The 22,455-nt window shown below is 41.0% G+C and overlaps 1 protein-coding gene across 2 annotated transcripts in view; it reads right to left on the bottom strand.

Moving 5' to 3' along the window:
- The window catches only part of slc16a3a (solute carrier family 16 member 3a), a 51,050-nt gene extending 34,058 nt beyond the window's left edge, over positions 1-16,992 (bottom strand). For both annotated transcript variants that reach the window (XM_055152623.1, XM_055152622.1), the window contains exon 1: positions 16,819-16,992. The gene's annotated coding sequence lies outside the window, so the exon portion shown is untranslated. The remainder of the gene's footprint in view (positions 1-16,818) is intronic.
- Between the last annotated feature and the right edge of the window lie 5,463 nt (positions 16,993-22,455).

Raw genomic sequence — 22,455 nt, forward strand, 5'->3', positions numbered from 1 at the left:
GCGCTGTCACAGTTTAAACGTCTGTCGGTTTGGGCTCCCGAGGCACAGATGGGATAAATGTCCCTCCCTGAATCCTCTGTATATATATTTTTTTGTTATAATGTTTTTTCTGTTGTCCCTTTTTCTGTCCTCGTCCATCATGACTAAGAGACAAGTCCATTGTTATTGGCGCTATATAAATAAAACTGAATTGCATGGAATTGTCCTGTCTTCAGTGTTCTCAGTGTCACAAAGGTGAGGTTTGTGCCCTACTGGATGCATTATTTGGGAGAAGATATAGTCAAGATTTGCTACCTCTACCCAAATTCATAAATAAATGAGTTAATAATGGTGATTCTATAAGAGGAGCATGGCTAAATTGGCCTGTCGATATGTGCTACCTTTAGTCTGAGCCCTATTTGATAGCACAATACGACTGTCAAAATGAGCTACCAACGCATATTCATATAAATGAGTTGAAATTTGACATAACTAAGGTATAAACTTTGATCACCGTGTGCAAACGGCATCAAACCTGCATCTCTAATCCAAAGAAATATGTTGTAAAAACTGGGGAGGTCAGAATTTGGCTTTATTGGATCTATACAACTGTAAACGGAAAAAACGGAAGGTCACTTATTTCAACGGGGTAGTGTGAATCGATAGACGTCACTGTCGATTTAGTCTGCAGGGAGCTCATTTCAATAGAACACTGGCTCTTATTGCTTTGTCTGGAATGCGTCACAATACTGGACCAAACCTATGCATTTATTTCATTACGGGGGTTCAACGAAACCTTAAAAAACGCACATTCTTACTGGGAGTGGGGCCCCTCTCCACAGATCTGACCTGTAACTTGGCCAGGTGGCAGAGTTGGGTAGTACAGCACCGCACCCGCCCGTTAACCTATGATTTTATCAAAGTTAAACCCGCACCCGCCTGGACCCGTTAACATTCCACCGTTACACACCCGTGCCCGCTATAAACCACACACAAATTAAAATCATTATAACTGAAGCATCCATCAGAATACGGATTGAAAAGTTACGACTTCGAGAATAAAAATCAGTAAATGAAATGAAACGGTTTCGCTTTCTTCAGGACGAACATGAATTCACAGACGCAACTCGACTCTCAAAAATACATCACTTCACAGGATTTATTTACTGAGCAGAAGAAACACTGTTCGATATACTCAACTTTTGCATCGCACACGCCATGGACAAAACCAGGACTACACCAGGACTAACCCAGGACTAATCTAGGACTAATTCCAGAACTAAAAGAGGACAAAATTAGGACTAAAACAGGACTAAAAGAGGACTAACCCAGGACAGTACTAACCCAGGACTAACCCAGGACTAAACCAGTACTAACCCAGGACTAAACCAGGACTAACCCAGGACTAACCAGGACTAAACCAGTACTAACCCAGGACTAAACCAGGACTAACCCAGGACTAATTCCAGAACTAAAAGAGGACAAACCCAGGACTAAACCAGGACTAACCCAAAACTAAACCAGTACTAACCCAGGAATAACCCAGGACTAAACCAGGACTAATCTAGGACTAATTCCAGAACTAAAAGAGGACTAAACCAGGACTATACCAGGACTAAACCAGGACTAACCCAGGACTAACCCAAAACTAAACCAGTACTAACCCAGGAATAACCCAGGACTAACCCAGGACTAATCTAGGACTAATTCCAGAACTAAAAGAGGACAAATCCAGGACTAAACCAGGACTAACCCAGGACTAACCCAAAACTAAACCAGTACTAACCCAGGAATAACCCAGGACTAAACCAGGACTAACCCAGGACTAATCTAGGACTAATTCCAGAACTAAAAGAGGACTAAACCAGGACTAACCCAAGAATAACCCAGGACTAAACCAGGACTAACCCAGGACTAATCTAGGACTAATTCCAGAACTAAAAGAGGACTAAACCAGGACTAAACCAGGACTAACCCAGGACTAACCCAGGACTAATCTAGGACTAATTCCAGAACTAAAAGAGGACAAAATTAGGACTAAAACAGGACTAAAAGAGGACTAACCCAGGACTAACCCAGGACAGTACTAACCCAGGACTAACCCAGGACTAAACCAGTACTAACCCAGGACTAAACCAGGACTAACCCAAAACTAAACCAGTACTAACCCAGGAATAACCCAGGACTAAACCAGGACTAACCCAGGACTAATCTAGGACTAATTCCAGAACTAAAAGAGGACTAAACCAGGACTAACCCAGGACTAATCTAGGACTAATTCCAGAACTAAAAGAGGACTACACCAGGACTAAACCAGGACTAACCCAGGACTAAACCAGGACTAACCCAGGACTAAACCAGGACTAACCCAGGACTAACCTAGGACTGATTCCAGGACTAAATTAGGACTAAACCGGGACTAAAACAGAAATGAACCAGGACTCGCTGTCGGGACAAGCTTGGAGGTGCGCCCGTGTAGACCGCAGGCGAAAGGACCAGCGCAGAGGTCCACACCGCACAGAGGTAAGCGCAGCCGTCGCCCGATCGCGCTTTGCAGACACCCTGCTCCATGGTCTCGGGGTTCTCTCTCTCTCTCTTAAGTCTAAGATTAGTCCTGGTGTAGTCCTGGTTTAGTCCTGACCCGCCCGTGTGTAATCACTACCTGCCCGTAAAATTCCAGAACGTTAAAACCCGCCCGTTTCAGCGACTACTATTCGCCCGTACCCGACCCGGTGCGGGACTCTGCCGGGTGGTGTCAGTCACTCGTCGCCATGGAGACGGATCACTTTTAACGCCGTACTGTAAAACATTCGGGGCAGAACAGTTAAGTGTGGAACTTGACTACCAGTGTGCGCGGACACCGAATTAAGTCCGGTCCCGAGCTCGACCCCACAGGCTGAGTAATGTCCCCGGCTCCCTCTGCGCCCCCGTGATTCTCGTCTGGTGTCGAAACATAAATAAGCTCCTTGGGCCGTAGCCAGGCCGAATACGTGCCACCATCACGCCGGGCTGCAAGAAGGACTCTCCAGGAAAACCAGAATGTCTATCCCTTTGTTAGAACAGTACTTATTAGAATGGACAAAGCAGCCAGTGTTTTGGTACAGTGTGAATAGGCCGACCTCTGCCAGTGGAGTCGTTATCCTAGCACATTAACGCCTATTAGCACCACGAGCCGGACTTGCCCAAGCCTAATCTCAGATCTGGCTGACCACAATGTTCCCGATAATGTAGTAATAATTATAATAAAGTCCAGTGATTGTGGAATTTCTTCTAGAAGGTATTGTGAATGCTGGATTTGAAATTAAAGGTGCACGTTGTCACTTTTTTCCGGATGGCGCTGTCTCTGTGAAGCTGTTATTGGTAAATCTGGAATGTTTCGCAGTATGGCATTAATAGTAGGTCTGTGCAAAGATATCGAAATATTGATATATATCGTACAGCAGGGGTCGTTTGAAACTGAGAGCTACTTCATGGGTAATGAGTCATACGAAGGGCGACCAGTTTGATACGCTCTTCTGAACTAACAATTTGCTCAGTTTGTCTTTAGTTATACATTATTAATAATAGTTCATGACAATCATCGATGTGCAGACACCACTGTTGGGCAAGTTACTTTAAAACTGTAATGTGTTATTTATGATTTGTTACTGTCATTTCAAAGTAATTCGTCACATTACAATATTACTGTGTTTAAAATATAAGGCGTTACACGACTATTGCAGCACATTAAGTTACTCTCAACAAAATAACTGTAAAGATGCTGGACTTTTGCGCCGTATATGGACCGAACCAGGAATAAACCAAGATTGAACCAGGAGTGAACCAGGTCTAAACCAGAACAGAACCAGGACTAAACTAAGTCTAAACCAGGACTGAACCGAGGACTAAACTAGGTCTAAACCAGGACTGAACCGAGGACTAAACTAGGTCTAATTCAGGATTGAACCGAGGACTAAACCAGGACTAAACTAGGTCTAAACCAGGATTGAACCGAGGACTAAACTAGGACTAAACTAGATCTAAACCAGGACTGAACTGAGGACTAAACTAGGTCTAAACCAGGACTGAACCGGGGACTAAACTAGGTCTAAACCAGGATTGAACCGAGGACTAAACCAGGACTAAACTAGGTCTAAACCAGGATTGAACTGAGGACTAAACCAGGGCTAAACTCGGTCTAAACCAGGACTGAACCGAGGACTAAACCAGGACTAAACTAGGTCTAAAATAGGTCTAAAACAGGATTAACTAGGATTAAACCAGAGCTGAAGCAGATCAAACACAGGTCTAAACCAGGTCTGAACAAGGACTAAACCAGGACTACTAAACCAAGTCTGAACCAGGACTAAAAAAGGACTAAACCAGGACCAAACCAGGACTAATCTTGGACTAGAACTTGGAATCTCGGACCGCCCCTGAGAGTACCCAGAGTCCATGGAACAGGGCGTCTGCAAGGCGCGATCGAGCGTCAGCTGCGATTAGCTTCGTGGAGAGTGGAGTTCTGCGCCGGTCCTGTTGCTCGCGGTTTCCTGACGGTTTACGCGGGCGCACCTCTGGCGTTTCATCGCTGCTGATATCGCGGTGATTTTAGCGAATTTGTATAAAGAAAAACCCAGCACTTCAATCCAGGTTAAAAAAGTATTGTAACGCACATTACTCACATTTGTACCGAGTAAAATATACACATTTTTTCCCTGTAATGCTGTAACATTTCTGGGTTACAGCAAAAAGCAGTAACCCAGTTATTAACCTAGTAATTTGTTACTTTTATAACACGTTACTCCCAACACTGGCAGACACTGATCACGTTAATGATTTCTCACAGTAACTATCAACAATGACAGCGAGGTGGGAAACAGAGATCAATATTCAGCACTTCAACTTTATTAATCTCAGCAATTGTTAAATTTTTAAGTACAGTGTTTAGTGTACAGCAATTATCATCATACACATCAGTATCCCGGTTGTAAATGTAGTATCCTGGTTTCTTGACATAACCGGGCTGCTGTATCAATAGATTGCCAAGAGTATTTTTTGGTATAGTTGGTATTTTTTGGTGTATTTTACAAGATTATTTTGTTATAGCTACAATTTTGTGGCTTGTTTAAAGGAAGAAAACTAATTTATGTGACACATTTGACAGTTTCACTGTTTTGATGATTAAAATGGGTGTGTTTCATATTAACTTTGCACAAGAAGTGGTCAAAGGACGAGAGCGCTGACACAAGCGATCGAAATGAGTTTCTTCTGCAGGGTGTCTGGGCGCTCCCTTAGAGACAGAGTGAGGAGCTCAGTCACACGGGAGGAGTTTGGACTAGAGCCGCTGCTCCTCCACGTCGAGAGGGCATCTGTTCCGGATGCCTCCTGGGCGCCTTCCTCGGGACGTGAGGAAGACCTAGGGCATGCTGGAGGGACTATGTCTCTGGGCTGGCCTGGGAACGCCTTGGGACCCCCAGGAGGAGCTAAAGGAACTGTCCAGGCTGAAGGAAGTCTGGGAGTCTCTGCTTAGACTGCTGCCCCGGATAAGCGGAAGAAAATTGAGGGATGGAAGAGAAGTGGTTTAACAAAGACTTTTAGTATCACAGCCATGATTTGTGAAATGAAAGCTCACTGTATCGAGGTATGTATCATAACATGGTCTGTGTATCGAGGTATGTATCGTATCGGCAACTTTTTAATGATACCCAGCCCTACTTAATAGTGCTCCACTTTTAAACTCCATACATCTTCACTAGAGTCACTTGGATAATTTCAGCCCTGGAATTGTCAATCTCTTCTAAACAAAAGGTAAAAGGAGCTGTTAACTTGAAAACTAGCACTTCATGACATCACAAGGTGGAACACAGCATTTTGAGCTTTGGAGATACAGACAGACTAATCATAAAGAGTTAATCAAACACGTATGAATGAAACAAAATGCAACTTCAGGTCTGTTTTGAAGAGCAAACAACATTCTAACATGATTTAAACCTCACAAGAGTCAATTTCACGATTGACAGGACCTTTAAGTAATTTCATTTTACGATCACGCTTGTAAAATAAATCAACTCTTTCTAGAATTTTAGAAACCAAATCCTCCTTTTAGCGCTCCGTCCCTTCCCCGCGGGTCACTCAGCGGTTCGGGAAATGCTCCATTAGTTGGGCTAATTTACAGCGCGGTGGTTATCGCCGGAGTCCAGAGTGGATTTAGGGTGGCGCATTCCTCCGTCTCCAGGTTACACGGACATGTGCGAAGCCTGTGCCGGGAATGTGACGCCAAAAGACACCAAACCCGCCCGTGACCACAGCCTCGACTGCTGCGCTCCAAAAAAAAAACAGCTCTTGCTCGCTCAACCATTTTATTTACACGTCTAACATTAAATTCAGCTTGTTTTCGTGAATTTAACCTTGATTAAAAGACTCACTATGTAACTTTACTGGTGCATGAGCTTGTCTCCATGGAGAAATTGTTGTTTTTGCTTTAAAATTCCACAGTATGGCATTAAATTATCTTCGCGGTGAGAACGCGAGGTCAAGTTACACGTCAGATCTCTGGAGAATGCAAATTTTTCCAGCTATTTTTGAAAATAAAAACAAATGCAAACTAGACTGGACTCTGTTTACCGTGGGAATATTCCAGGCAGAGCTTTAACATCTCCATGGAGACAAGCAGATGAGTAAAGTTACACAGTGCAGCTTTAGTTTTTCGCCACAGGATTTGACTTGTGTTGCTGGGTTGGATACATTTTCCCCTCCCGGAGCGAAATGATTCCACATTTGACTGGCAAACGAGCCCAAATTATGCAAATTGAGGTTCAAAGTCTGAATTCAGGCTGGTTTAAATTGTGTAGGCTTTTTAGTTTGAATAAACTACTACTACTACTATAAAAAAAAAAAAAAACAATACACAACTCTCACTGGGGAGGGGGGCAGGTCCTATATTGCACAAAATTGCCTCTTGTGAGCTTTTAGCCATGTTATAACATTGTTACCTCCTCAACAACAGACCTGGAGTTGTATTTTGTTTCATTCACACGTTCATTGAGTAGTTTATTATTAGTCTGTCTACATCTCCAAAGCTCAAACCGCTCTGTTTCACTTTGAGATGTCAGGAAGCTGTAGTTTTCAAGTTAACAACATAACCTCATAACCTTTTACCTTTTGTTCAGTAGAGATTGCCAATTCTGCCGTATAAAAGCAAACGATCTTAACGTGCCAGAGTGTGAAACTGAGAAAAAATGACTACAAAGTTTCTGGGCCCGGTCCAGCAGAAGTAAACAACAAGGCCAAAAATTCAAGTTAATGCATCTGATATAAAAATGTATTGAACAGATACATATGTACTCTAGTTTATGAAACTGTTGACCTTTTTTCTGTACCATTTTTGGTTCTAGAGTTCCATATGTTTTAAACAGACCATGTATGAAACATGGAACAAAAATTATTTCCCAAATTTCAAAGACCTGAAAATCATGTAAATAAACTGATGTATTTCATCATATCTTGTGTTATTCGATCCTTGAACTGTTGATGAAGGTACATGATTTAAAAAAAAAAAAAAAAAAGTATTTACAATGATAAAAATTAGCTTGGAAGGACTGACATATTTTATAGAAATAGTTTCCTTTCATTTTGAAGTAAAATTAAAGTATTCAGAAGAAAAAAGCTGAGAAATGATGTAAAATCCTGCACCTTCTACTTGTTTGCACAATTTTCCCTCCGTTACTTTTCCCTCTGTTACCATGAACTTTCTTAATAAAAAATCTCATGACTCAAAAAGTCAGAGGTTTTTCAACCTAATCTTGTTCCATATGGTAGAAAACTATATGAAGCAAATATTCAAACCAGTTTGTTAAGGATATGTAAGTGAGAACCACTAGTTATCACTGTTTGGATTTATTGCAAAAAAATTGCTGCATATTTCATTCCCTCCGTTACCAACATGAGTTTTTAAATTTTTTGTCAACAACTTGAAAGAATATCACAGGTTTAACTTGACCCTGTTGGAGTGTAACTCTTTCCTACATTCTGATACTTTACTTATTTCAATAGTTCCTCTAGTTTCTGAATAAGAGACATTTGAATGTAAAAAATCTGCCCATGTTTCCCTCCGTTACCACTTGACCGAACCCTTCTGTTTTGTCCACAGAAAAGTATAATAGGTAGGGCTCCCAAAATTTGACGATTAGTTGGTGTAATAAAGAAATATCTGACCCTTATTTGTCAGTTCCTGTTCTCTGCTTTTTTTTATTATGAGCCAAAAATAAGGAGTCGTGCAAAGGCCAAAGGCAGAAACTGACATGATCATTATTTGTTAGATTTTCTCCAGACTTCCATCCCTCTTAAAAAAAAAAAACAAAAAACGTCACCAAGCTCAAGTCATCGTTGTGTTTGTTTGAAATGAAATAGAAGAGCTTTGAATTTCCTGTTTATAATTGAACACAAAGGTTATAAAGTATAATTGAATACAAAGGTTTATTTATTTAATGTGTTAAGACCCTGTGCCAAGGCCGCAACAAAAAGAAGGAGGTGAGAGGTTGGATTTTAAAACAAAACGTATTTATGAATCACAAAACATACACTGTTACTGCCTTTTGTCTTTGCACGACTCCTTATTTTTGGCTCATGATAAAAAGGCAGAGCACAGGAACTGACAAATAAGGTCAAAGCGCAATATTTTTCGCATACAAATATTTCTTCAGTTGTCAAATTTTGGGAGCCTATCTGTTATACTCAGTGTTGGGGAGTAACAGATTACATGTACCAGAGTTATGTAATCAGAGTACCAATTATGAGTAACTGTATTCAGTTACAGTTACTGCTTCAGTGAGTGGTAATTGGATTACAGTTACTTTGTTGAAATAAATGGATTACACAGGCGGTATTTTCCTGTTTTCACATTTTGGGCCTTTTTTTTTTTTTTTTGTAATTCCACTCATTGCCAGAAACTAAACCAGGTCTAAACCAGGACTAAACTAGATCTAAAACAGGTCTATAACAGGTCTAAAACCAGGTCTAAACCAGGACTAAAACCAGGTCTAAACTACATCTAAACCAGGTCTAAACCAGGTCTAAAACAGGTCTAAACAGGTAAAACAGGACTAAACCAGGTCTAAACCAGACTAAACCAGGTCTAAACTAGATCTAAACCAGGTCTAAAAAAACAGGTCTAAAACAGGTTAAACCAGGACTAAAACCAGGTCTAAACTAAAACAGGACCAAAACAGGTTTAAACCAGGACTAAAACAGAACAAAACCAGGACTAAAACCAGGTCTAAACTAGATCTAAACCAGGTCTAAAACAGGTCTAAAACCAGGTCTAAACCAGGACTAAAACAGGACTAAACCAGGACTAAACCAGGACTAAACCAGGACTAAACAGGACTAAACCAGGACTAAACCAGGACTAAACCACAGGACTAAAACAGGATTTAACAGGACTAAATCATGCTGTGTGGACATGTCTCTTCTTCTATCAATAATATTTTTAATATGGTTCAGTAAAGTCTGGGCTTTTTATTTTCTTTTATCAGACAAAACTTCTTATGTGAAGATTTCCTCGTCTTTGCTTCTCTACAGCAAATCAAGTAATCCAAAGTATTCAGATTACATTACTCACCTTAAGTAACTTAATGGATTACGTTACAAACTACATTTTGGGGTATGTAATCTGTAATCTGTCGGGGAAAACATTTTAAAAGTCACCTTCACAACACTGGTTATACTTTTGTCTGGACAAAACAGAAACTTTGAAGTCATTTCTCTGGAGGGTTGAGGTCTTTGGAGGCCAGAACAGACAGACACAATTTCTAACACATTTCTATTGCGCTGGAATATTACGTAACTCCCAAATAAGCAGGACGCTCCTCTGCAGTTCCATTCATCACCTGTGTCTGGACCTCGGCCTACTTACGGAAAAGATTTGGAACACTGCTTTTACTGACTCACCACTCCTCGGCTGTGAAATAGGGCCGGGCCATGTGAGGTAAAATATCCAACTGTGATTCTTCTGACAGGCTTTGCGATTGTGATTTGATTTGCGATTCGTATAATAGGATCCTGTGCAAAGTTCGCATTTTTAAACTTCTCCGGGAGAGAAAGGAGAGACGAGACTGGAAATGTGAACTGACAAATACATTTCAGAACATGTTTGTAGGGGTCGAAATCTGCTTGGGACGGTACAAGATCTCGTGCCGCAAGATCTCGTGAGACAAAATTGCAACAAGATCGTGCACACATGAGAAAAATGATCTGATGAGGGTTGAGTTACATCTCTTACAGTTCCAAAACGCAGAAGTAGAATGGAAACAAAAATATGAAATCAAGTAAATAAGAAATTCTAAGGCCATAATTGGAAACTGAAACGTGAAATGTATATATTATGTTAGAATCTCATCTTGTCTCCTTCTCGTGGTCCTTGTATCTTGTCTCGTGTTGTGGAAATTGTGTCTAGTCCCATCCCTAAAATCTACAAATACCGTATTTTTTGGATTATAAATTGCACTTTTTTTTCATGGTTTGGGTGTTTCCTGCGACTTATACTCTGGTGCAACTTATATATTAAATGAAGCGGCGAGAGGCTCTAGTCTTGTGTGTCAGTATCTGCTGCTCCTGTTCCTCCTGCACCACTGTCACTTTGCTCTACTGCGCATGTCTCCTGCAGAAAGAGCCTCTGTCCTGTCTGTATCACGTCAGTCGATCAAACCATTACTTCTGTATCAATTTAAACAAACTTATAAAGACGACTGAGAAGACTGACACAAATGCCCCGAAAAAGAAAATCAGATTTTGCAGATTACAAACTGCACTTAGCAAAATCTGCAGCTGAAAACGGAAATCGAGCAGCAGAAAGAAAGTTTGGAGTGAGCAAGAAACTTGTGACACCAGGAGGATGCACCATGAAACTTTCCTGAAGTCACTGGATGGACGGACAAAGTCTGGACTTCAGTGACACCGAAACCATCCTGTCGGGATTCAGAAAGGCCAGAATAATTCTAACTGGAACTGATGCTGAGTCTAACGACAGCGACACAGAAGAGGAAGCGACGCTCTGTTTATCTCCGGAGGTCGTGGAGTTGCTCAGAAGTGACACCGAGGATGAAGAATTGAATGGATTTAGTGATTTGGAGTGAGATGGAGAGTTTGGTAAACTTGTTCTGTTCTGTTGTTTATGTTATAGTTTATCTGAAGAACTGTTCATATGTGACATTAACAGTCTGTTCTCTCTTCTATTGTTATTACTATAATTTAACTTTCAAGATGAAATGTCTCTGATTTTATAAAATAAATTTCCTCCAAAAAGTGTGACTTATATATTTTTTGTTCTTCTTCATTACACATTTTTTGGCTGGTGTGACTTATACTCTAGAGCGACTTATAGACCAGAAAATACAGTAATCACAAGAATATTTTGTTGTTTGCAATGCATTTAAATAGGAAGCTTTTTACATCTATGGGTACTAACTGCTAATATACAACAAATTTAGATCATTATTATTTTGAAAATGCTATATTTGGTGAAAACAATGTTAATTTACATGATTTATAGGTTTCACTTTCGTTTTTGATACTCTAAGTCTCCTCTCCCTCTCCTCTACAATACTACTCCCCTCTATAAAACTACTGCACATCGCATCAGGTTGGTCAGGTTGCTGTGTACAGACTTGTATCATGTTTTTGTGCATTCATCAGTTTCGAACTGTGGACCTGGACCTTCACTAGGATCATGATATCCACAAGAAGGAGAAGAAAGAGAAAGACCCAAGAACCAGAGCTTGGATCCCGTCTGAGTTCAAATACAAAGGCAAAACAAATAGAGGTGTCCAGCTTGTTTTTTGAAGCTGTGGTCTGGCTTATATTTGCTATCACAGGGTATTCGCGAAGGCCCGGAAGATGTCCTGATATGATCTTGCCCATAACTCAATGAAATATGATTGGTCAAGACAAATGTCAATCTCAAAATCACCCAAACATTGACTTGAATTGCACATGTTCGTTCAAGCCATCGAAGGCCCTGCGAGTGTTTCTTTAGTTCAGCGCCTGCAGGGGGAGTCACTAATTTACCCAGATACCACTGGAAGAAAAACTGTAATTGGTCCATTTCCATTTCATTAAATTAACTCGTTGTTTCCGAAGAAATATCAGTCCAAGTTTATAACAATGACCTAGAAATTATTACTAGTGTAGTGTTTATTACTTTGGTATTTATGGTAATGTAGCAAAAAAGTTAACATAGTAAATAATCTTCAGCTTATAGTTAAGATGACATTGACTAAAAAAAAGCATACAGTCACAGGGATGAAATATATCTGAGCGCCACCTACTGGGGTCATTTTCCCTCTACATCTTACATCATCTAACAAGTGTTGTGGAGTTGTTAACCTTGAGGTGCCACGCCCCTCCTCCTGCATCTTCATCACTTGAGGAAGACATCATCTTAAAAACCTTTTTGAACTCTTGCCAGGTCCTTAAAGTACACAAGCAGCAGAGGTACTTCCACTGAGTCTATTTTAAGAATGGCCAAAGTCAGAAACACCAGGATTCATTCTATGGCAGGTGGGGCCTTTTTACAGATTACACTCTAAAGATTATAACCCATGTCGACCACTTTTGAAGATATTATGGCACTTTTTTCCCATTCATTTGTTTATATTAATTGAACATATATTTTTAAATTACATCATCCTAAAATCTAAAAAAATTTTATTAACTTTCTGGGGGTAGCAAGTCAAGTCAAACTGTTTATATTGTATTTTAATAGTATCACCTACTGTTCCTAATCTGTTCTTCTTTTGGCAATTTTAGTGCAAACTCGCAGATTTGCAGCTTTCTGATCAAAAACATCTAAATCCGGATGTGTGTCGCCTCCAGTCACCTTTGTAATTTCCAACAGTTCCCCTTTAGTTCTCCAGACCCTGGCCCTCCTCCCCCCTCACTCCTCCCTCACTCTTCCCTTTGGTCCTCCATGACTCCCCCTCACTCTCCTCTTTAGTTCTCCAGAACCGGCCCCTCCTCCCCCCTCATTCTCCCCTTTTGTCCTCCTCACTGTCCCCTTTAGTCCCCCAGACCCTGTCCCTCCTCCTCCCTCACTCCTCCCCTTTAGTCCTCCCTTACTCTAGCCTTCTCCTCCTCACTCCTCCCCTTTAGTCCTCCCTCACTCTAGCTCTCCTCTTTAGTCCTCCCTCACTTTCACTCTCCACTTTAGTCCTCACTCTCCTCTTTAGGCCTCCCTCACTCTCACTCTCCCATTTAGTCCTCTAGTTCCCGCCCCTCCTTTCTCCTCACCCTTCCTTTTAGTCCACCCTCACTCGCACTCTCCACTTTAGTCTCCCCTCACTCGCACTCTCCTCTTTAGTCCTCCCTAACTCTCACTCTCTCCTTTTGTCCTCTCTCACTTTCACCCTCCCCTTTAGTCCCCCCTCACTCTCACTCTCCTCTTTAGTCCTCCCTAACTCTCACTCTCTCCTTTAGTCCTCTCTCACTTTCACCCTCCCCTTTAGTCTCCCCTCACTCGCACTCTCCTCTTTAGTCCTCCCTAACTCTCACTCTCCCCTTTAGTCCCCCCTCACTCTCACTCTCCTCTTTAGTCCTCCCTAACTCTCACTCTCTCCTTTAGTCCTCTCTCACTTTCACTCTCCCCTTTTAGTCCTCCCTCACTTTCCCGTTTAGTCCTCCCTCACTCTCCCCTTTACTTCTCCATCACTCTCACTCTCCCCTTTAGTTCTCGCTCACTCTCCTATTTAGTCCTCCCTCACTCTCACCCTCCCCTTTAGTCCTCCAGGCCCTCTCCTCCCCCCTCACTCTCCCTTTTAGTCCTTCCTCACTCTCACTCTCCCCTTGGCCCTCCCTCACTCTCCCTTTTAGTCTTCTCTCACTCTCCCCTTTACTCCTCCAGACCCCATCCCTCCTTACTCTCCCCTTTAGTCCTGCCTCACTCTCCCATTTAGTTCTCCCTCACTCTCACTTTCCCCTTTAGTCCTCACTCTCACTCTCCCATTTAGTCCTCCCTCACTCTCCGTTTTAGTCTTCCCTCACTCTCCCTTTAGTCCTCACTCTCCCCTTTAGTCCTCACTCTCCTCTTTAGTCCTCCCTCACTCTCACTCTCCTCTTTAGTCTTCCCTCACACTTCCCTTTAGTTCTTCATCACTCTCACTCTCCTATTTAGTCCTCTCTCACTCTTCCTTTTAGTCCTCCTCACTCTCACTCTCCCCTTTAGTCCTCACTCTCCTCTTTAGTCCTCCCTCACTCTCCGTTTTAGTCTTCCCTCACTCTCCCCTTTAGTCCTCACTCTCACTCTCCCCTTTAGTCCTCACTCTCCTCTTTAGTCCTCCCTCACTCTCACTCTCCTCTTTAGTCTTCCCTCACACTTCCCTTTAGTTCTTCATCACTCTCACTCTCCTATTTAGTCCTCTCTCACTCTTCCTTTTAGTCCTCCCTCACTCTCACTCTCCTCTTTAGTCCTCTCTCACTCTCCTCTTTAGTCATCCCTCACTCTCCCCTTTAGTCCTCTCTTACTCTTACTTTTAGTCCTCCCTCACGCTCACTCTCCCCTTTAGTCCTCCCTCACTCTCACTCTCTTCTTTAGTCTCCCCTCATTCTCACTCTCCTCTTTAGTCCTTCCTCACACTCCCCTTTAGTCCTCCCTCACTCTCCCCTTTAGTCCTCCCTTACTCTCACTCTTCTCTTTAGTCCTCCCTCACTATCCTCTTTAGTCCTCCCTCACTCTCCTCTTTAGTCCTCCCTCATTCTCCCCTTTGATCCTCCAGACCCTGTCCCTCCTCCTCCCTCACTTCTCCCCTTTAGTCCTCCAGACCCTGTCCCTCCTCCTCCCTCTCTCCTTTAGTCCTCCCTCACTCTCCCCTTTAGTCCTCCCTCACTCTCCCCTTTAATCCTGCCTCACTCTCACTCTCCTATTTAGTCCTCCCTCACTCTCCCCTTTAGTCCTCCCTCACTTTCACTCTCCCCTTCAGTCCCCCCTCACTCTCACTTTCCCCTTTCATCATCCCTCACTCTCACTCTCCTCTTTAGTCCTCCCTCACTCTTTCTTTTAGTCCTTCCTCCCTTTCACACTCCCCTTTAGCCCTCCCTCACCCTCACTCTCCCCTTTAGTCCTCCAAATCCCGTTCAGTTCAGCATCTCTGTCTGAAACGCGGCTGTGGGCAGAGTTAATGTGTTTATTCCCACTTTAGTGCCACACTTCGGAATATTTTCAATGGAAATGAGCTTCGTGCGGAATATTCCAGGAAAAGGAACAACATTTCCACGGAATCAAACGGAACGAGTCCCTCCTCCAAGTCAAATAAAATCATAAGTTTGTGGATCTCACAGTAAATACACGTTTTCAGCTACATAAAAACATCCAAAATAAAAAAAAAAAACACATACTTTTTAAAATTTTCTGGCTAAAAAGTTACACGGCGGGGCTTTAAATGGAAAATTCTAAATTGTAATTGAATAAATCCCAACTAAAATTTACACAGTACACCTTTAATCGACCAAAACATGAACATTTCAGAAGCCAAAATAGCACATAATTTTGAATAATTGTCTTTTTTTTTTTTTTTTTTACTATTTTTAAACACGGCAGACGCTAACGAGTCACAATTTTACGTCAACGCTGCACATCTGTTAAAAATAAATTAATTAATACGGCTACGGAATCCCCAAGGGACCAAACCGGAGAAGACCACCCCATTCCACACCTTTATTTTCGTCGATTATTTGGCACTATCCGGTTAATTAACGCCTATTTTTCTGATTATGTCATAAGGAGTCGAATTTTTATGACGAAACCGCTCCGCCGTTCAAATGTCCATGCTGCTGCTGCTGCTGCTGCGTTGATTCTGGCGACATCTAGTGGCCACACGGTTCACTCTGACCTTAATAACCCCATTGGAGATTCTGACTATAAATATATCCAATTACACTTCAGAATAAAAGCACTATTTCGGTTTAATTTGTACGAAAAAAATGCGCCGAGGATCAATCTGTGACTATGCAACTTCTGAAATGAAAAGGCTCAAAGCAATAACAAATAATACACATTTATTTTAGCCTATATTCATTTGGTAAAACTGAAATTGACTGAAAACTACGTTAGTTAAGTTAGACTAATTAAATTAAAGCGTATGCGATATAATACGAAGCGTTAAAAATAGCATAGCAAAGTTTTAATGACCCCCTCCCGAAGACCGAGTGACCACGATGAATGGAAAAGAAAATACATGGCCAAATCGTGAATAATTAATGTTTTAAAAATGTGTGTTGTGTATCGTGGTGTCGTGGTTCGTTCATAAAAATGCGCCCGTAGGTACATAGTGAAGTTGTGGCTTATTAAACGGACTTATTTAGACAGAATGATGATGATGCCCGCGGGTCTGCGCAGGGACACTCGAGCTGTTAGCAAAACCAATCAAATGTAGCTTAGCAGTTTATGTGTCATGGCAGGACTCAAGAGGGAAAAGTGACAACCAGGCCCGTTCAATCGCCTGTTTATATATTTATATTATTTATACATAACGCCCCTGGTTCGCTCCTGAGCCGCACCGCGCGCGCAGACACCGGGAGGCTCAAACTTTGCAGCTCTGGATGAAAATGATGAAGACGCGCGGTCCTGGTCCTGGTCCTGGTCCTGGTCCTGGTCCTGGTGCGGTTCGTGTCCGTGTCCGTGCATCGTGGATGGATCTACGGCCGTGGATAAACCCGGTCTGTGGAGCCGCATCCGCTCGGCTCAGCTCCGCTCAGGTCACAACTTGTCACGACTGTTCTGCGACACCACATCCTGACGAAAGCCGCGCACAGGCGCCGGTGGCCGGTGTCCGGGCCGGAGATAAAGCTCCATATTGGGATGAGAGTACTTACGTGAGCCGCAGCCCGGCGCTGGTGTCCGCAGGTGAAGCTGCTCCGGCGGGCGGACGTGCTCCAGAGCAGAGCGGGCAAACTGTTGAGTGATGCTGGGCCCCTCCTCTGCTCTCCTCCTCCTCCTCGGCTCCGGTGCTGCGGGGCGGTGCGGTGCTCCGGTGCGGCTCAGGCTCAGGCGCGTTCCTCCCCGCACGTCCTCAGCTCAGCGCGCGCGCGCACGTACACGCACACGCACGTAAAGGACCAGAGCGCGCACGTCAGCGCGGTCCTAATGCCGCCACGCGCGTGACTGACGTAAGAACAGGTAATGTCCTCGAGCCCCGTGGAGGATCATCACGGGCCTATTACAGTTGTGATTATTACAATAGGCCCAGAGAGCGTTAATAACCCGACACAGCGGCTCCTGTTTGGGCTGGAGCCGAGCCAACTGTGGCTCCGGCTGTTTGTGACAGGCTCAATGGGCCTGTTGTGTTGTTGTTGTTGTTATTGTTGTTGTTGTTGTTGTTGTTGTTCTGCACTAAAATGTGAACAGGTACACGGCAGAAACTGAAGGGTTAAAATTTCAGTGTAAAATATTTCAGTGTTGTTTTTAACACAAAATTGTTATTTTAACTATTTGAAAGTTAAATGGAGGTTTGAGTTGGTGTTATTGGCCAGGATTGATCTGGTTGAAGTTAATTCAACATCTCTGAGTGTTAATTTGGCTCCTCCCACCACTTCAAACTCCCACCAGAGAAGACCAGTTTGAACCAGTTTTGTTCATAATTTCATGTTAAATTAACGAAAATAAAGTGTAAAAATAAAACACCTCTGTGGGAACTTTGGTCCTGTGTTACTTAATTAACATTTCCAAAAACAGAATAGATTGGACTCATATAAACCCTGAGAAAATGTTAAAACTGATTCTGTGAGAGTCAATTTTAACCCTCCACTTTTTCTGTGTAAAAAGTACTGTTCATTTTTGTCATGTTTTTGACTGTGATGATGTGACGCTCTCAGATCTCCTCATGGATGACGCTGTAGTCTGCCGTAAAATATCCAAAAAGTAAATCCACAAATTCTGAACTTGCATTTTATGTATTTGACTACAACACAATTTTAACAGTAATAATTTTAGCTGCCCTCTCATTTGTACTAAATATTATTGGCCAATAAAATGTTGTGACGTCCTCTGAAACCCTGCAACAGAGATATGATGAACTAAAATACTAATAACCCATAACTGACCTCTGACCTTTATAGTTTGTGGATTTTTCTTTCGATTGTTCTTATAATACATTAATACCCGCCAATCAATCAATAAGTAAACACAAATCCACCACTCCATGCATGTTTATGTGTTGTCGTTTCTTGTTGTTTCCTTCTTGCACTCCTTTTTATGTTTGTGTTTGTTTTAAATGTCCTTTCCATCTAAAACACAAAGACAAAATTATGAAAACACAAAAGACACAAGACAATTTATGAACCAAATGGCAAACAAGATATATTCTGGAAAACATGGACACCTGTACACATATACTTAAATATGTAATTTATTTATTTTATTTTATTTTTAATGTATTTGTTATGTGTGTGTGTGTTCATGTGTATGTATGTATATGTATGTAATTTGTATATATTTCGTTTGCATCATTATTGATGTAATTATTGTTACTTTATTTTTATTATTATTTTTTGGTCAATATTACTATTACTATTATATTTTTATTTTATTATTTTTTTTATTATTACTTTTTTTTATGTTTATTTTTATTTTTTTTCTGAATATTATTTATTTATATTTTTTTTCAGTGTCTGTTAAGGGTGGGTGTGGGGAGGGCGAATCGGGGGTTGGGAATGGGGAGGAGGGGGTTTAAATGTGGCATTTGTATATTTGTACATCTTGTGGCATTGTGGTGTGGCTCTAAGACCACAATATAGGAAAAAAATAAATCCAAAATAAAATATATATGACAAAAAAAGACACAAAGACAAAATGCCTTTTCTTTCTCTCTCTACCTGAGTGTGTGTGTTCTGTCTGTGTGCTCTAGTGTGTGTTATTTGTCATTGTGCACTTTGTGGTTATGATTGTTAGTGTTTGTTTGTGTTCTCATTGCCTTCTAATTGAACTGGTTTGTACAATTGCTATTTTTGATCATGTTTACCATCTGTCCAGGGACTACAGATGAAAAATATTCAATGTACATTTACAGAGATGTTGATAAATGTGTAATTTTTTTAAAAACAATTTCAAAATAACAGCATTGTCAGGATAAAATATTTAAATAAAGACAAAAAACGAAGTAAAACACACACACACAAAACAAAAAAAACAACAACTACCAGGTCACGTACTCACAATAAACATGTTCCAGATTGAAAAGAGAGAGAGTGAACCCACTTTTTTTTTTTTTTTAAGTCTTCACAAAATATAAAATGTCTCTAATCCAGGTGTACGGAAGCCGAGAGGGGTCGCAACAAACGCAAACGCCGCAACAAATACAAACGCGACAACACAACAAAAAGCCACAACACACCAAAAAAAAAAAGCCACAATGGAAATGACCGCGGGACTCTATTTTAATGCAAACGCCGCAACAAATACAAACGTCACAACACAAACGCAAATGCCGTAACACATTAAAAAGCCACAACACATAAATAAAAGCCACAACAAGCCAAAAAAGCCACAACACACAAAAAAGCCACAATGGAAATGACCGTGGTACTCTATTTTAATGCAAATGCCGCAACAAATACAAACACCACAACACAAACGCAAATGCCGCAACACATTAAAAAGCCACAACACATCAATAAAAGCCACAACAAGCCAAAAAAGCCAAACAAAAAGCCATAAAAGCCACAACACACCAAAAAAAGCGAAATGACCGCGGGACTCTATTTTAATGCAAATGCCGCAACAAATACAAACACCACAACACAAACGCAAATGCCGCAACACATTAAAAAGCCACAACACATTAAAAAGCCACAACACATTAAAAAGCGAAACGGAAATGACCGCGGGACTCTATTTTAATGCAAACGCCGCAACAGATACAAACGCCGCAACACAAACGCAAATGCCGTAACACATTATAAAGCTACAACACGTCAATAAAAGCCACAACAAGCCAAAAAAGCCACAACACATCAAAAAAGCCACAACAAACCAAAAAAGCTACAACACACAACAAAAAAAAAAGCACAAACACCAAAAAAGCAGAACGGAAATGACCGCGGGACTCTATTTTAATGCAAATGCTACAACAAATACAAACACCACAACACAAACGCAAATGACACAACATATTAAAAAGCCACAACACATTAAAAAGCCTCAACGGAAATGACCGCAGGACTCTATTTTAATGCAAACGCCGCAACAGATACAAATGCCGCAACACAAACGCAAATGCCGTAACACATTAAAAAGCTACAACACATCAATAAAAACCACAACAAGCCAAAAAAAAGCCACAACACACCAAAAAAAGCCATAACAAACCAAAAAAGCCACAACGCAAATGACCGCAGGACTCTATTTTCCGACGGACCGATCAAGCGGCAAGTGAAGAAGAAGAACTACAACGTGAAACGAACAATGATAAAACAATGAATTAGTTTTACTTACGTTTCCAACTTCTCCGTTCCTTTACTTTTCACGTTGTAGTTCTTCTTCTTCACTTGCCGCTTGATCGGTCCGTCGGAAAATAGAGTCCCGCGGTCACTTCCGTTGTAGCTTTTTGATGTGTTGTGGCTTTTTAAAGTGTTGTGGCTTTTTAATGTGTTCCGGCATTTACGTTCGTGTTGTGGCGTTTGTATTTGTTGCGGAGTTTGCATTAAAATAGAGTCCCGCAGTCATTTTCGTTGTGGCTTTTTTTGGTGTGTTGTGGCTTTTTTTGGTGTGTTGTGGCTTTTTGTTGTGTTGTCGCATTTGTATTTGTTGCGGCGTTTGTTGTGACTCCTCTCGGCTTCCGTACAGGTGTGGACTGGCTCACCAAACAGAGCAGGAATTACACAAAGTCCAATTTTAGCAGAGACGATTTGTGACGTTATATTAAAAACATCATTCCAGAAGTTTAACAGAGATGGACATGACCACAACAGATGAACCTGAACATGAAGTTGCTGGAAATTGGAGGAATCTGTCACAGTTTGGATCAATATTATCATAAAACTTTGCAAACCTAACCTTAGTAAAATGATAAAGTGTGAACTCTTTTTAAACATTTGCTCCCAGACGTTGTCAGAAATGTCTATGGTCAGATCTCCAAGGATTTTTAGATATTTTGAAGTGAGGCTGATTTCAATGAGTTAATAAGATTGTGTAGCGTTGCAATCACACCTCAGTAATGTATAAAATAAATACATTTTCTAAACATAGTCACTCTATGCAGCCCTATACTTTAAAATGAGGCTGTGTACTTGCCTAAATGGCCCATATTACGCTATTTTCTGATCTGTTATATAAAAAAGTACTCGCCTACTGTCGAGTGAACGAATCCTCGACCTGTAGCTCACGTCATGTGGTGATACAGGAAGTGCTCCATTGTGCTTCCACACCTTCACTACAATCATTTGGATGATTTCCGCCCTGGAATTGTCTCTCTCTAAAGCAGGAGTGTCAATCTCAAATTCACAGAGGCCAAAATTAAAAACTGGGACTAAGTCGTGGGCCAAACTATAATATTTATTGGAAAATTTCAACAATATCTGCATGTTTTCTGTAATGTTAAAACTTTTAACTTATTAAAATAAATGTTTAATAATAGTTTTGCATAAAAACATTGAATCCAGAAGAAGCAAAATATAAAATAATAACAAAATTTTAAATAAATTATGTCTCTCTAGTCTATCTGTATCCGGTGGGCAGCTCTAATACAGATTTGATATGATCTCACGGGCCTGAGTTTATTATGTTTGCTCTAAAGAAAAGGTAAAAGGAGATGTTCATTTGAAAACTTCATGACTTCTAGGGCTGGGCATCACTGAAAAGTGCTGATATGATACATATCTCGATACACAGGCCACGATACGATATGTTTTTCGATACAGATATATTTCAAATCGATTCGATATAGTTCTGTAATAAATAAAATTCTAAATTATGGCTGAGATACTAAAAGTCTTTATTAATCCACTAAGGATTTCTTTTTTCTTTACTGTATTGATTCCAGATAGTTTGTGTTCCAGATTCCAGATAGTTTTAAAAAAATATAATCACATCACAGATAATAATCTCAAAACCAAACTGTTTATCTTTGTGGGGGGTGGAATGAAATGTGGGATTGTTTCTAATCACTGTAAAGTACTTTGTGTTGCATTTTTTTAAATGAAAAGTGCTCTATAAATAAAATTAATATGAAAAACACCCATTTTACTCTAAATTGTGAAAATGTCAACACAACTGTAGCTCTTGCATAAAATAATTCAATAAAGTGTATCTAAAAATACTCAGCAGCCCATGATATCGATATTGTATCATCAAATTTAACGGTACGATACATTGATATTTCAATATTTTTGCACAGCTCTAATGACATCACAAAGTGGAACAGAACATTTTGATCTTTGGAGATGTAGACAGACGAATAATAAAGTGTGACTCAAACACGTGAATGAAACAAAACACAACTCCAGCTCTGTTTTTGA

Source organism: Boleophthalmus pectinirostris, unplaced genomic scaffold (assembly GCF_026225935.1).
Source record: "Boleophthalmus pectinirostris isolate CB_2022bp ecotype Guang Dong unplaced genomic scaffold, ASM2622593v1 HiC_scaffold_17, whole genome shotgun sequence".
NCBI classification, from domain to species: Eukaryota; Metazoa; Chordata; class Actinopteri; order Gobiiformes; family Gobiidae; genus Boleophthalmus; species Boleophthalmus pectinirostris.